We start from the raw sequence: 17,217 nt of genomic DNA, 5'->3' as shown, positions 1-17,217 counted from the left end.
ATAAACACTTATCCTTTCAGTTTGTGGGGTTTGTTTCTGAGTAGACAAATATAGGACTGCATTATAAATTATAGAAATTGTAGTCTTATGCAGGCATCCCTGTGGAAAATGCCCTTGCTACCCATAACAAAAACTTTCTCTTTAATCAGCCTGACTTACTTCAAAACACATTAGCACCTAGAGGAGAGCCTCTTGCTTATAACTGGAGCAAAAAGAAGGGCTCATGCATTGTCCTCCAGATGCCCTGGCTCTGGGTTATTTCAGTCTTTTATCAGTGCAATCCCTATATTGTTGTTGGGTGCCTTCAGGTAGTTTCTGCCTTATAGCAACCCTAAAGCAAACCTTATCACAGAATTTTCCGGGCAAGATTTGTTCAGAGGGCGCTTGCCTTTGCCTTCCTCCAAGGCTGAGAGAGTATGACTTGCCCAAGGTCACCCAGTGGGCTTCCATGGCCAAACAGGGAGTCAAACCCTGGTCTGCACAGTTGTAGCCCAATGCTTAAAACACTACACCACTCTAGCTATATCTTTATATATATATAACCACAGAATCTTAAGGTTTGAAGGCACCACAACTAAAGTACTCTTGAAAAATGCCCATTTAGCCTGTGTTTAAAGAACTCCAAAGGTCCTACTAAGCCCTAATCATTTCAATGGGACTCACTCCTAGTTAACATGTATAAGACTGCAATCTCTAAATCAAAACTATCACTCTGCATTGAATCTAAAAACAAGATAGAATCTGGTGCAGCTTTTTCAGCAGAACCCAAGCGCCATGTTGCTAGATCTGTGCTCGTTTGATCAGTTGCACTGACTGATTCATTTTGCTTAACTGCCAATTAACATTATTAGCTACCATTCAAAGACATATTAATCTGCAGTTTTCAAAAAGAATTTGTATGATTTGTTTGATATCTTATATAGAAAGTTATGTCTGCTGGTAAGTTCCCCTAAACCTTAGGCACAGAGCACGCTACAACATTTAACAAAGCAGAGTTATAACTGTTGTCAGACCATGGTCGAAAGTACAAAGAGCACTTTTGCAAACCTGCTATTTCTACCATTTATAATTAACTCAAACTCTCATTCATTTTTAAGTTTACTTTCCAAATTAACACTAAACATAGCTGACTGACTAGTTCATTTCAGATCTGCCTGATGGTAAATGCAAAGGCTGGGGGATATGTAGTTATAAACTCCAGTCAGCCAAAATCATCAGTTATGAAACAAAATACATGTTTAATGATGTCCAGAGGACAGGACTAACTGGAGCATACATTATTGATTAAACAGAGGCCCTTCCTGTCTGCCTGTTAGCACATAATACCATAAACATTGGTTTGTTACTGGTAAAAAGCCCTCAAAGCAGATTTTCAGTGTTTCCCCTTTCTTGTTTGAACACAACAGATACGTTAAAAGTCAAAAGGGCAAAATGCCCTAGAGCCCATTTCTAGCTCTGAAGAGATGAACAAAACACCAGACTGGCACCCTAAAGGATGACCTACTCACAACATGCTACTATAAAAATAAAGCACCCGCAGAGAAGCAAGAAGAGGTCATGTCACACAGTGGACAGTGACTGTCTGAGCTGTTTTGTGGAAGAAGATATACCAGTATGTCCCTGAATTCCTGTCTTATGTAGAACTACAACATTATGTGTGAATATGAAAATACTGCTTTATTCAGGAAGGAAAGGAAAAAACAAAACCATAGCATTAGTGCACTCTTCTTCTAAAGTAAAATATCACTAAATGGATAGTGCGAAAGTGAAATTACAGTATACAGCTTAAAGTGTTAAACTGTTTGCTGAAGGTGAAGTAATATACATTTTGCTAGGGTGGACTACAGTTTATTAACACTGGTGAAATCACAAAACATGCATAAGATTTCTGAGGGGATTTCTCATTAAGTGCAGAATGTTTTTCATGTGCAGCCACAGTTCCTTTTGATTAAATTCAAGTTCTCTGACTCTGCTATTAATTGACTACTTTTCATGAGAGCCAGTCTTCTGTCAGAGCAACCTCCAGTTCTGGGAAAGGTTCAATGATTCAACTGATGCTTATAGTCCAGGAAGAGAAAAGAACTAATACAACTGCATAAAATTGATTGCTTTACTTATTTAAAAGAGACATCTTCATTTTCAAACAAACACTAACTGGACTACTAAAGACATTTTAAATCCTACACTAAACTATGTTGACAACATAAAATTCTTTGGCATCACTCCTTATCAACTCTAATTTTAAAAAAAACCACAGCACAAATACACTTATGAACACTGATGTTATAAACTTGTTACCCAACAGTGTAATTTACTAAAGCAAACCTTTTTTTACATTTAATTCAATTTTCTAGACTAAATCTTCTTTCTGATATCAACTCATTTCTTTATCAACTACATTTGTACATTTGTAGTTGCACAGAGCTCCTAGGGCTGAAACAGCGATACTTTATTTAGACAAACTGAAAACAATGACATACCTCGTAGTGCACAGTTACGTTTTGTCATACTTTTTCAGAAGGCTAGCCTAATTAGCACTCTATCTACCTAAAAAATAAAAACCAATTAATCAAAATAATTAATTGGTTTTGCATTTCACAAAAGTGCCCCCAGATTACTGCATGTGGGCCAGTACTGTTGCTCAGAAAATACCTTTTAAAACTCTGCCAATTTTGTGCAGTTCATGACTTTAATTTGTGAGCCAATACCCTCTCCTCCATTACAAGGAAAACTGAGTCAACGTCCTCTCCTCCAAGTTACAAGCCCCTGCTTCTCCCACATGGCATATCCAAAATGGCACAATTGAGCAAGTAGCAGCTGCTGTTTTGTCTAAACATATCTGAAAGGAGGTCCACAGTATGAGGTGGTATCTCTGTGAAATAAAAGGAAATTAAGTACAGATATGAGTTACACACTCATGCAAGAAAAAAGAAAATGCTATCCTTCTTTTATTAATCAGCTGACCCAGATCCCACTCACCAGAGCAAGATTCATGATCCTTAACCAGACTGTATTGATTTTGGTGCCCACTTCCTTTGCCTCAATCCCATATCCTTCAACCTATGGAGAGGCGAGGATCAGTCATGAGAAATAGCTGCAGAGAAGCCATGTGCAGGCTGCTTTCCAGGTGAAGCATAGCACTTGAAGCTGGCTCCTCTCAACTGACATTTGCATGAGCCAGCTAAGTCCTGATATGGTTTTTGTCACATTGCCTTATTGCATTGCAGGCATTTAATATTTAAATTTGCAAGTATTTAGTAATGTAATACTTAATAATGTAAAGTAATGTAAAGGTTAGTACAACTTAGCTATAAGAATTTCACAGCTACTAAAAGCATGTACTTGATATTGTGGTCAATGCTTGACAAAATCAACACAAATGCAGCAATAAAATATGAAACATTCCTTTGCTAGTAGTCAGCATATGGCCTTTCTTAATTTCATATTCATATTTTTTGGATGTATTAACAATGTGCTAGCAGGAAAGACACAGAAGAAGTATTTCAATGCTAATAGAAGCATTCTGTTGGTGGAACTATTACTTACCATCCTAGAAAATTCACTACAGTTTCCCTTAAGGGCTTGGAGTGGTGATACCATGAATACAGTATATTACAGTAGCTTTACAGAAACCAACTGTGCAAAAATGCTAGTATATTTCCACATACTGTTTCTTCTAGTTCCTTATAACTATCAAATCAATGTCTGCCCTAGGCCATTTCAATTTGGGATGATTCACACTATCTTCTGTAGATGGTTTATGCCATTAATATTTAATAACCCAGCTTTTACAGGTGCCCCAAAATAATTCATATAGAATTATTTTTAAAATAAGTTCATTTTTTAAAAAAACATAAACTTGAGTAAATGGTAAAACCCAAGCTAGAAACCTTCCAGTACATCATCTGTTCTGAAGAATAGGTCATTTACCTGTAACTGTAATTCTTCGAGTGGTCATCTGCGAATCCACACAAATGGGTTATTCTGCGCCTGCACAGCATTTCCAGATCGTACTGGAATTGCTGGGGAAGGCTATTTGGCAGTAGCTCTGCCCACCCTCTATATAGGCAGGATGTTTTCCCGCCCTTTCTCAGTTCCAAAAGGTCTGCGGTAAGAGCAGACAAGGAAGAGAGAAGGACACAACAGAGGGGAGGATGGGAGGGATTTGTGCGGTTTCGCAGACAACCATTCCAAGAACTACAGTTGCAGGTAAGCAACCTGTCCTTCTTTTTCTTGGTCTCTGCAAAGCACACAAATGGGTTAGACTGGCAAGCTTGTTCCTCTGTGGAGGAGGGAGTGTCCTGGCAATAAATAAATTATTAAACCAGAAAAACAGTGTGATTGTCAGTTATTTGACAGGTGCCAACTAACCTTAGTGCATTCCGGAAAGGAGAACAGCTCTGCCAAAGGCTGCTTCACATCGGTGTCTGGTATCAAGTCTGTAGTGCTTGATAAAGGTTAGAGGTTGTGACCATACTGCAGCCTTGCAAATGTCCTCCAAGGGAATTCCAGAGAGGAAGGCTAAACATGAAGATACTGCCCTGGTAGAATGGGCTCGAATTCGAGCAGGCAGAGTCTTCCCCAAAATCTCATAAAACAGGAGGATTGTGGAAGTCACCCATTTGGAGAAACGTTGAGGTGTGACTGGAAGCCCCATTTTGGGTTGGAATAGCAGACAAAAAGTCTGGGGAAACGACGAGAGGACGCAGTCCTGTCGAGGTAGAAGGCTATTGCTCATCTGACATCAAAAACGTGGAGCCAGCGCTCGGTGCCAGTGGTCGGATTCGGGGCTAGCATTGGGAGAATGATGTCTTGACTGAGATGAAAGATGGACACGACCTTTGGTAGAAAGGAAATGTCCGGACAGAGGACAAGTTGTCCTTAAAAAATTTCAAGTACGGAGAGTCTGTACAGAGGGCACAGAGTTCACTGGCCCACTGTGCTGAGGTGATGGCTACCAAGAAGGCTGTCTTCCAGGTGAGGAGCCTGAGGTCACAGGAAGCCAGAGGTTCAAAAGGTGAGGTAGTGAGTGCTGCCAAGACGAGCTGGCGGTCCCAAGTGGGGATAGGGATCGCTGCTGGCGGTCTCAGGTTGGCAAAGCCCCTGAAGAATTTCTTCATGAGCAGGTCAGTGAAGAATGATAGGCGGCCGGAGAATTGGTAGTGGGCACAAATGGATGCGAGGTAGCATTTTAAGGACGAAATGGAAAGTCCAGATGCTGAGAGGTGGTGGAGGAAGTCCAAAACAATGGAGACATTGACTTCTGATGAGGTGAGTCCCACTGAGGACAGAAAAGTCAAAAATTTAGCCCACTTAAGGGTGTAGGAGTGCTGGGTGGAAGGCTTTCGAGAAGCCAGGATGATTTCTCGTACCGGTACCGAGAGCTGAGTCAAGGCTGAATCCTCCACGGCATGAGACGGAGAGTGTCCACGTCAGGATGGCGAACCCGACTGTTGTGAAGGGTCAGGAGGTCGGGACGGAGCAGCAGAGGCCAGACTTGGTTGACAGGGATGGGACTTGTTTCCCGAGTGATGGAATGAGTCCTTGGACTTGTCCCGAGATTTGGGCTTTCTCTTCTCCGGTTTGGAGTCTGAGGACTTCTTCCTCTTCGGTGAGGATGGGTGGCCAGCCACATCCTGGACCGTAGACCTCCATTTTTCTGGGGTTGGTGACCCAGAAACTTCCAGAGAGGGTTTGCCCTCAGCAGCAGTAGCCTTGGCAGGGACCCTCGGAAGAGACAAAGGGGTAGTGCCCTCGACAGCAGTAGCCTTGGCAAGGACCCCTGAGGCCAGAGATGGGAGCTTGCCCTTGGCGGCTGCAGCCTTGCCAGAGGTTCTAGAGGTGGAGGGAGGCTTCAAAATTTGTGTGTAGAGCATGGATCTAAGGCGCACCTCCCTATTCTTCCTGGCCCACAGAGTGAAGGCCATGCAGTGAGGGCAGGAAGCAGGGACGTGGCCCTTGCCCAGGCAGAGGAGGCATAAGGAGTGTCCATCGAGTGCCAGGATGTTTGTTCCACATTCAATGCACTTTTTAAAAGAGTGTGCAGACATCTTTCAACCAAAGCCAAGGGATGAAGAGAAAGAATTGTCAAGAAGTCCGAGTGTTACCATTAATCAGAGTCCAAAACCAAGTCCAAATCACAATCCAAAGAGTAGTCTGAGTCAAACAAAGTCAGAACAAATGCAGGAAATGAAAGAGAAAGCTAAGGAAGGAGCGATTCTAAGCAAGGTTCCTAAGCTGCTCATGCGGCGGACAAAAGGAACTGAGAAAGGCCGGGAAGACATCCTGCCTATATAGAGGGTGGGTGGAGCTACCACGAAAAAGTCTTCCCTAGCGATTCCAGTAGGATCTCGAAATGCTGCGCAGGCGCAGAATAACCCATTTCTGTGCTTCGCAGAGACCACGAAGAAGAACACTGATTTCTGTCTTTGGTCCTCATCCTGCTCCACTTCATATATAACAAATTCAATCAAAAAGTCATAAAAGAATACACTTTCTCCAGAACCCTTTATCAGGCAAGGTGGTACAAAAGACATGGGATACGGAAAACAACACAAAAGTCTAAAAACTGGGCAAGATTTTATGACCATGAGGTCTCCAGTTCAGAATATCAAGACAGAGACCAAACACCAACTGAATTACTCACTGATAAATACCTCAAGTTACAGAATATACTTGGCATTCCTGGACAAAGAGGCAATATCTGACCCCCATTTCACAAATATAAAAAGCTGACTGTAATTCAGATCTGTCTCTTGCTCCAAACTAAACATACTAGTTCCTGCTTAGGTAAGAGAAAGTGACATTTTAGGTATAACAGTATGTTTTTTAAAATAACCTACTGAAGCGAAATTGTGTAGTATTAATTAGTGGATGGAATACTTTAATAAAACGCTCAAAATGCAAAGTCCCTGTCAGAGAAAATCCTCCTCCTTTGGCTGTAGATTTTACAACAGGATATTTTTCAAGGCGAGCCAACATGGCAAAGTGGTTTGAGTGTTGGATTACAATTCTGGAGACTAGGGTTCAATTCCCAGCTTGGCCATGAAACCCACTGGATGATCTTGGGCACATCACACTCTCTCATCCTCAGGGGAAGACAATGGCAAACCTACTCTGAACAAATCTTGCCAATAAAACCCTGTGATAGGTTTGCCCTAGGGTCGCCATAAGTCAGAAATGATTTGAAGGTACACAATAGCAATAATTTTTCAAGTCACGTATCTGAAATTCTAGTACTGATTTGGTTCTAGCTTCTAAAATTAGACCCTTCATTATGGGGCAACAAGGAAATAAACATGCAATCTACAGCCCCCTAAAAGCAACTACTACATGTTCCTAACCAAATGTGCATGATTTTAAATTGACTTAAATTGTTTCAACTCATTTTAAACTGCTTTAACTTGTGAAAAGATTCCATATGTTTTTAGTCTCATTTAAATTATTCTTACTATTTTAAATTTGTTTAAACCAAGATCCTTGGCTATGGGAGGGGGATATAAACATTTTAACAAATAGACAATCTTGTCCTAAGGCAGTCTATTTTGGAAACTTTGTGGCAAGCTTACCACCATTTTGGATTGTTCTCTGCACACTTTCCTGCTATCACATGGGACCCTATTTAAAATACTTCCAGTGCAAAAGCTCTAACTATTGAGAACAAAGGAAAGCACTGCCATATTTTGCTATTAGGTTAATTTGATAATACTTTAAGTCAGCATTTATCACTCTGATGTTTGTTGTTGTGAGCCTTCAAAAGGTGAACCTATCATGGGGTTTTCCTGGCAAATTTCTTCAATGTGAAAATGCACTAGGGATAACCATGGACAAGTTTCAGAACTATCAACCAACATAACCCAGACTATGACCCACAAGCAGATAGCAGATTAGATAGATTGTGCTGGATTAGCAAACACGCATATTCATTTCAGTATAGAAAAATGACATTTGAATTGCTCTTCAAGATACTGCTGCATCACAAACAGCGCTATACTGAATAAGATTTGTGCAAACAGAGTAGTTTGGATATGGACCCTGAGTCATTATAATGCTTTTGTAAGGAACACTCTCCCTGAGTTGATTTCCTATGCTAATCTCTTATTGCTAGACTATAATAATCACATACACAGTCTCTGCAGTCATTTTGACTTGGCAAGCACATTTTAATGTTATTAAAACAGCACAGACTCTCTACAGAGGTGCATTAAAAATGTATTTTGTTGTAAATGGAATACAGAATTATAACAATGTTAAATCCAGATTGCTGTGATTCTAAATATGGAGTTGCAGGCATATCTTGGTAGCTATTCGTTACATTTGGGTGGGGGGGTACCCCCGTTTGCTCCTTGGAAAGATGTGTTGCCCTCAATTCCCCATGGTGTACTATTGCAATGTTATTTATACAGTCACACAAAAAACTAAAATATGCAAGGTATTGTATCGTGGTTAAGGATTTGTATTCTTAGAGATAGTGGTAAATATTTTAGTGGCATTTAAAATAAGACAGCTCACTAGCATTTAATAAAAACTTCCCCCTCCCTTAATCAGTAGAAATTTCACATAGAAAACAAAACCATACACATCAGTATATTAGATAGGAAAAGAAAACATGGAGTGGTCATGCAATAAGAAATTTTACAACTCTAAATTACTTCTTCTTGGCTTTATTTTAAAAAAAACACCACAAGTTTGAATATTTACAAATAGGTTAATTTTTTTGGCAAGCAAAAGACATGTCTACAGGAGTGAAATACGTTAACATTTTAAAGAAACAATAGAAACATATGGCTTGAAAGCTTGTGTCACTGTACTCCAATTTTATAAGATTTTGGTGAGCCTAGTAAAGATGTTTTAATCACCTCTGGCTTTTGTTATTGCTGAAGAGTGTTAGCTTTGCTGCTGTAGAAAAGGGCTATTTCAGGAGCCATCCCTGAAACCCATTTTTATGACTCCAAAGTCTTTCACCTATTCCCAATCTTTTGGGGACTGATTTTCAGAAAGTTTTCATTCTTGAGCACACAAAAGATGTTTACAAAGACAGTAGTTTGGCCTTACCAACAACTTTTTTTTCAGCCAGAAAGGTAAGATCACATTCCTTTTGTAGGGACTTGTCAGTGAGGTCCAGGATTCAAATCCTGCTTGGCCATGAAAACTTACCGGGCAACTTTGAGCGAGTCATGCTCTCTCAGCCTCAGAAGAAATCACTGGCAAACTCCCTCTGCACAAATCTTGCCAAGAAAATCACATGATAGGTTCAACGTTAGGATTGCCATAAGATGGAAAGGACTTGAAGGCACACAACAACAAAATTAGTAGTGATGTAAATCTATCAGAATTCACAGCAGGATAGGGATTTGGAAGACCCACTAGAATATGTAAGGAGTTAGAGTCTAGACTGTTGCTTAATTTTGTTAAGAAAAAATGCTTTGGCTTGTTAACTGCTTGCTCTTTGGTTAGGTTAGGTTCTGGAACCTTAGGATAGGTGCGTCAAATGGGAGGAAGGTCATCCCCTCAATAAGCTAAAAGATATGATCTCAGTATCACAGAATCATAGAAGTCATTCCCACTATAATCTGAAGTGACTTGCTGATTGCTTTCTATGTGCCTCATACCCATTGGAAACAGTTTCAGATGCGAATGGGATCATTTGGATTCGCTTTGAAGTGAGACAAATGCAAAAACCCCGCTCTTTTTAGACACATTTTTTGGCTATTCTTTTGAAAAAAATAGATTCAGTAGGAATGACAGATCTGACTTGCATCTTGCCAAAGTTCAGCCCGCCGAAGTTGAGGGTGGTGATCTGGGCTCCCTTGGCCTCGCAAGCCCTCACCCGGCAGAGCACGGCCCCGCTTTCAGGGCCCCAGCTTCGGGGCCGCTGTGGTCGTGGAGGACATAGGCGGCCCGTAGGCCACCTAAGAAAAGTAGGGGCTGCTCAGTTTGCTCAGCCTTGCCCGCTCCTCCAGGTTCCTTCCAGGCAGGCGTTTTCTTCCTGGCTCCTCTCCCCCTTCCTCCCTCCATCCCCGGTGGTTGCGATGCCTCTTCTCCTCCTCTTCCTTTCTCACCACCTGCTCCTCTTCCCACGCTTTCCCCTCTGCCACCGAGGAGTCAGGCACTGGGTAGCCTCTCTGGGCCAGGCTGGTGTGGCTGCTGGGAGCCCCACAAGCAGGGGATGGCAGGAACCCCCATGGTCTGCTCCCACGCAGGCTCACCCCGGCACCAGCCCCCCGAAGCCCCCTCCGCCAGTAATCTGAGTCCTCCGTGCTCCTCCTCTGTGACCCTTTGGCCGACAGGGCAGCCTGGGGCCAGGACCAGACCCTCCTTCTTGCAGCCAACCCTTCATCCTCTTGGAGCCTGGTAAACTTGGTCCCCCCCAGCTGCGGCACAAAGACACTCATTCCCACTAGCAGGAACTACATGAATTCTGGACATAATTCACTTCCATGGTGGGAAGTATGCATCAGCTTCGATCGATTCTGAGACTCGGTATCAACATGATTCACAAACCAATGTAAATTTAAGTGGGAATGGGCCCATAGAGTTGGAAGAGACCACAAGGGCCATCCAGTCCAAACCCTGCCAAGCAGGAACTCACAATCAAAGCACCCCTGACAGATGGCCATCCAACTTGTTTAAAAACTTCTAAAGATGGAGACTCCGCCACTTTCCGAGGGAATGCGTTCCACTGTCAAACAGTTCTCACTGTCAGGAAGTTCCTCCTGATGTTGAGCTGGAATCCCTTTTCCTGTAGCTTGCATCCATTCTTCCGGGTCCTATTCTCTGGAGCAGCAGAAAACAAGCTTTGCTCAATCCTCGAATTGACACCCTTTTAAATATTTAAACAGGACTATCATATCGCCTCTTAACCTTCTCTTCTCCAGGCTAAACATACCCAGCTCCCTAAGTTGCTCCTCATAGGGCCTTTCACCATTTTGGTTGCCCTTCTCTAGACACGTTCCAGCTTTTCAACATCCTTTTTGAACTGTGGTGCCCAGAACTGAACACAGTATTCCAGGTGAGGCTTGACCAAAGCAGAATAGAGTGGTACTATTACCAAAGCAGAACAGAGTGGTATCATAACTAACTGCCCTATGAAATAGTCTCACTTACAATATCTATTCAGTCACACCATGGAATGCATACAGAATGAAAAAACTTTTAGTATTGTTCTTCTTTCCAATATATTGCTAACCCTGGATCCTACATGTCTAACAGACCTCATGACTACTGCTATTTCTCCTTCTAACTGTGGTCAGAAGCAATAATCTTTGTTTCTATTGTGTTAGCCACTGATTTAATGAGTTAGTTCTGGTCACCTTTACAAAATGTAATTAAACATTTGAATGCCACTGTTGCCACCTCTAATTATGACAACAGAAGTGATTGTGACAGTAATGACAGTATAGAGAATTTTGTGTCTGTTAAATCTTGTAATGCAGGGAAGGGTGTTCATAATGGCCACTGACATTTATCTAATGCTTTTAAAACAACAAGCCCAAAATACCTGACAGGAAAAGGCAAATATGTATATTATAAGGTTTGCTTCTCCAATCACTAAACATATCCACTTAATCATTAAAATCAGCCATCTTTTAGGACAAAAAGTTGAAGAGGATCAGACAAGTGGCTTCAGGTGAAAGAAATAAAAGAGCCTGATAGAATTTTTATTTAGGTGTATCAAGACTTTAGTGATGAAGTATGCTATGAAATCTTTCCATATCTGAATATAAAAATATTTTGCCTTACATCCAACAGTTAATTCCAACTGAATTAAGAGAATGTGTTGTGTCAATAGTTCAGTTCCACCTGTTCAATGGGTCTACTCAAACAGGGTTGGATTTAGGCCTTATCATTTAATTAGGGATTTTTTTTTAGTTGTACAACATATCCAACAGTAAAGTTAACATAATCACTAACATTTCAATAAAATCATAAGTATATTAGTCATCTCTACAAACATGGAAAATGCAACTAACCTCCTCAAACTGTATGCTTCATGAGGCAGAGAACTGCCCCTTGCGTATTACAACAGATGAATCAAACCTCTCCCCCCACAAGCCTTTCTCACAAATGAAAGCTCCTTCATTATTTAATCTTAGGATTTCCAAATATTCTACATCACTGCCTTAAGCACAGTATATTTTACACTGTCTTTGAAGCCAAGTATGTTTTGCTTGCACTTGTTTGTTAACACTGTTACAGTCCTCATACTGCAAACAACAGGAGAAACAATCAAATGGCCCATTTCTGCCTCCAATTTCAGAAACTTCAAAACTCGCAGGGCCTTTACATATACAAGTGTTTTTGCCATTAGGCTATGGTACACATATAGAAAACATTAAAAAGGTATAATTATGGATTTTCAGCTCCAATCTAACGTTTCTCATATTGTGCTTGTAGTGAATTCATTCCTGATATACAATGGTAAAATCTTTTATCATAACATATTGAGAAGTGGAGAAGAGTGATAAGGATTCCATGGACAGCTAAAAAGACAAGCAAATTGGTCCTAGAAGAAATAAGGCCTGAAACCTCTTTGGAAGCCAAGATGATCAAACTGAGGCTGTCATACTTTGGCCATATCATGAGAAGGCATGAATTATTGGGGAAAAACAATAATGCTAGGAAAGGTCGAAGGCAGTAGAAAGCGAGGAAGACAACACACCAGATGAATAAACTCAATCAGGGAGGTCAGGAGCATTACTCTGCAGGACCTAAGCAGATCAGCGGAGGATAGGGGATCTTGGAGATGTCTCATCCATAGGGTTGACTTGAAGGCAGTTAGCAACCACAATGTTGATTGTATAAGCCTAGGTATCTATACGGGCATAGGTGACAATGCTAGATATCTAGTCTAGTCAAGGCACCTGTTTTCCAATGTTATTCACAAGGGCACCATTCAATCAAGAAGTCAAAACTGTAACTTTTCAATTTATCTACATCTCCAACTCTTACTGTGCCTGAAACAGAAGAAGTACTACCTAGAACGGAAACATTTGGTCCTGACGCACAACATGTTGTTGACATATGGATATGTATTTACCAAATCATTAATAATTGCCGGCAGCTATGTTCATCATGCTACCATTCATCTTCATGTGACTCAGAGTGTGTCCATAATTCAGCTACCAAATCCTGCATTTTGTGACAACACTTGCCTGGCCTTCTAGCATCACTGCTTTCCAAGACAGAAAGGTAGTTATCTATTCCAGGCCAACCAAGGTGCTGTAGTAAGTGGCAGCTACTATTTATCAAATGCCATCTACTTTACTGAACTATAAAAGCTGAACTCTGACTCACCACATCCAGCAAAAGTCTGCTACAATAGACAATCCAAAGCATGTACAAATATCCACTGATGCTGGCAAGACCATACAGTGGCAACATATTGTGAACCATCCTAAAACCATCCTGGTTTTACCTATGCAATCGGTACCTATTTTTACCTATGCAACACATAGCAACACCCTATGTGTTGCTATTGTCATGTGAGAAATAGGGCAAAAAGAAAAGGCATGGAATTGGAACAGGAAAAAAAGAACAAATAGATCCATCAGATGTCCAAGCGACTAAAGTCCAAGTTATTTGTTCAGATTTAACTCTACTTGAAAGATTATACAACCCACTCTTGTAACATATTATATCACTGCCAAGCTTCATCCATAGTATGCACATTTTCCCTACACCTCAGAAGACAAAGGGGAAGGCATATATGCATTCCTTGTAGTAATGTTCCTAGGATTGCAAGTAGGACCCAAAAATCCAAATCTTCACTGCATTCCAGTCTCCATCATACAGGATAAAAAGATTCTTGCTTGTATAATGGAACCATACCACACAGCAAAAGTGGAAAATACAGTTGGCCTTCCACATTTACGGCTTTGACTTTTGCAGATTTGATTAGTATGTTCTATCTAGAAATCTCTAGATCTTCCAGTGTGAATCTGTGGTCAATATGTCCACCAAAGGTTGCACTGGAGGACCTAGATTATAAAACACTTTTCTAGGCATTCTTAGGTCCTCCAGAGCAATTCTGTGGTCAACTTCTGATAGTTGTTGACCAGATTTGTGCTGGAGTACCTAGAGATTCCTAGTGTTTTCGCAGATAAAAAAGGTATTTTTTTATTTGTGTTTTTCTACTTTCACAGAGGCCCTGTGCCCCAAACCCCACTGAATGTGGAGGGACCACTGTAAACATTTCAATGAAAGCAACTATGCATGGCATAGTGAATTGAGTGCTGGACTACTACTCTGGAGACCAGAGCCTGAATCCATACATGGCCATGGAAACCCACCCACTGGGTGACTTTCAGCAAGTCACATTCTCTCACCCTCAGAGGAAATAGTAACAGCAATAGCAATAGCAAGCACATCTTTATACCGCTTATCAGTAAACTAGTACCCCCTAAGCCAATTGCCCCTAACAAGCTGGCTACTCATTTTAGTGACCTACAAAAGGATGGAAGGCTGAGTGGAACTTAGAACCCTGCCTGGGATCGAACTCACAACTTTGTGGCTGCAGTACGGGCATTTAAGCATTGCTCCCTGAAAAGCAAAAGCAAACTCTCTATAAACAAATCTTGCCAAGAACAACCTGTGATTATGGCCTTAGGGTTGCACTATGTGGGAAATGACTTGAAGGCACACAACAACAAATTAAAATTCACACTCTACCTTAAAGTGGCTGAACAATGCAATGGTCAAAATTAATGTTCTAGATAGGTAACCATTTGTCAGGAGGTAAGTTACCAGTCTATTACTTGGCGCTTATCTGCAATGCTCTATTATGTACTGAAGACTCTTACCACTCCACTGCTTCCCCGGAGTTTTGACCAGGTCTAAACATAATAGTTATGTCCCTTCACCACTTGGCAGGAAAACAGAGCTACTCATTTTGCCAAGTGGTACTCCAAAATAAATTACCTCTTAGCTTCTGTTTATCCACATTCACCTGCTGCTTAAATGCAGTTGCTCAGTGTGAACTACTTACCTAGTTTAATCAACCTTTTGGACACGATAGGTAATGTGATTTAAAAAAACAAATCCAAACTGACCCTCTTTCAAAGTATTATGAGCATAGAAGAAATTCCAATTACATTTTTGAGGAACTACTTCTACAGCTTTAAATTACCAAATTGCCAACCTTGGCTGGCCCCATAAAAGTATCACTGTTTTGTGGATTTTGGATGTTATTGTACTTTGCTACACGGCCAACATGAATAAACATTCTTACTGTTATTACTGCCTATATATCGTTGTTGTTTTGTAAATGCAGGACTATGACTATTATTAATTCCAGATTAATTATCCTGATATAAAAGAGAAGTACAAGCCAGTGTTTACTGTGATGCTGGGTGCATCTACACTGTAGAAATAATGTGGTGCTGTAGCTCCTGGAATCCTGGGATTTGTAGTTCTACAAGGTCTTTAGCCTCCTCTGCTAGTGCCTCACAAAATTACAAATCCCAGGATTCTGCAGGGTGGAGTCAAGGCAGTTAAAATAGTGTCAAACTACATTATTTCTATGGTGTAGATGCACTTGCTGACTCCTAAACCTTGCTATTTTCTCACTACCATATTGACAGTTAGAGCCTTCAATCCCACCAATTTTTCCATGACTAGGAAAAGGGAAGAAGACATTGGATAGCTCTCCTCAGCTTTGATAAACTATCTTTTACAATTCATTAAATTATAAAAATGTATTAATTTACCAAATTTGATAAATTATTTGATCAATTTGATACATTATTATTATTATTATTATTATTATAAATTTGAACAATTATCCTAGAACATTTCCCAGGTGTCCCTCAGCTGCATCTGCACTGCGAGAATAACCCAGTTTGACACCGCTTTAACTTCCATGGCTCCATACCATGGCATTCTGGGAATGGTAGTTTTTGTGGCTCAGGTTTGCGTGCAATGAAACCATCCAAAAGCAAAAGTGTCACTATCTCAGCCACCCATGTGGACAATTTGGGATTTTGGAACATTTTGGATTTGCTCTGCTCTGGTGCCACGATAAACCACCATTCCCAGAATTCCATAGCATTGTGCCAACGCCAGTTAAAAGGTCCAAAGCACACTGCAGAAATAATCCAGTTTGAGGCCACTTTAACTGCCCTGGCTCAATGCTGGGGAATTCTGGGATCTGTAGTTTGGGGAGACATTTAGCCTTCTCTGTTAGAGAGCGAGCTCTGGTGCCACAATAAACTACAATCCCCAGGATTCCCTAGCAATGAGCCAGGGCAGTTAAAGCGGTTTCAAACTGGATTATTTCTGCAGTGTGTTTTTTCTTGGAGGGGGAGGCAATGCCAAAATAAACAAATAAACAAACAAATGCCAAAGCGGTGGTTATTTCTGCAGCGCAGATGCAGCCTTCGTCGAGCTCTTTCTCTCTCTCTCTCTCGTTCCTAAAGGGGGGAAAAGTAACGCGTTAGGACTAGTTTAGAAAGCAAATGGCGCCCCAGTTTAGTTTAGTTTAGTTTCTGATATGAAGTCAGAGAGGGAAGGAAGGCGAAGGGTGCCCCACAGTCTCCCCTCGCGCTTCGTGTCCTGAGCAAGGCTCACCCTCCAAGGCTATTATTCCTTTGGGAGAACACAGTCTCAGCAGCACAGCTTCTTCCAGACACAATAAGAATACTGTAGACTTTATACCCGAGCAAAGGAGGCCCCACTGCCTTCTCCTGAACTCCGCCTCCCGCCTGGGCCTAGCCTATAAGGGAGCTGGCTGAGGAGGAGGCCTTGGAGGTGGGGATAATAATAAGCCTCCTCCCCAGCTTTAAGGCCTCACTGCAGGAATAATAACCCACTTTGACACCGCTTTAAGTGCCAGGGTTTCAAGTGTTTATGGGATTCTAGTAGGAATTGTATGTTTGTGGTGGCACTATCAAGCTCTCTTGACAGAGAAGAAGCTAAATGTCTTACGCGAAAAAATACACTTCCCAGAATTCCACAGCACTGGTTTGAAAAGGATAAGAGTGCATTTGACTACTAAGCTCTCTGACAGAAAATGTCTCACAAAAAATACACTTGGCAGAACTCCACAGGACTGAGCCATGGCAGTTCAAGTGGTGCCAAACTGGATTGTTTCTCTAGTGTCCTCGTTGCGCTCATTGGCTGTATCCGCATTGCAGAAATCATCCAGTCTGACACCGCTTTAAGTGCTATGGCTGAATGCTATGGAATTCTGGGAATTGTAGTTTGTGGTGGCACCAGAGT

General features: G+C 41.3%; 1 protein-coding gene across 3 annotated transcripts in view; it reads right to left on the bottom strand.

The window, feature by feature from the left end:
* The window catches only part of PTER (phosphotriesterase related), a 91,346-nt gene extending 74,724 nt beyond the window's left edge, over window positions 1–16,622 (bottom strand). For all 3 annotated transcript variants that reach the window (XR_016281951.1, XM_089533310.1, XM_089533308.1), the window contains exon 1: window positions 16,567–16,622. The gene's annotated coding sequence lies outside the window, so the exon portion shown is untranslated. The remainder of the gene's footprint in view (window positions 1–16,566) is intronic.
* Between the last annotated feature and the right edge of the window lie 595 nt (window positions 16,623–17,217).

Source organism: Sceloporus occidentalis, unplaced genomic scaffold (genome assembly GCF_023333645.1).
Source record: "Sceloporus occidentalis isolate IW3139 unplaced genomic scaffold, rSceOcc1.0.p SCAF_7, whole genome shotgun sequence".
NCBI lineage: Eukaryota > Metazoa > Chordata > Lepidosauria > Squamata > Phrynosomatidae > Sceloporus > Sceloporus occidentalis.
This window is presented reverse-complemented; position numbering and strand designations above follow the sequence as displayed.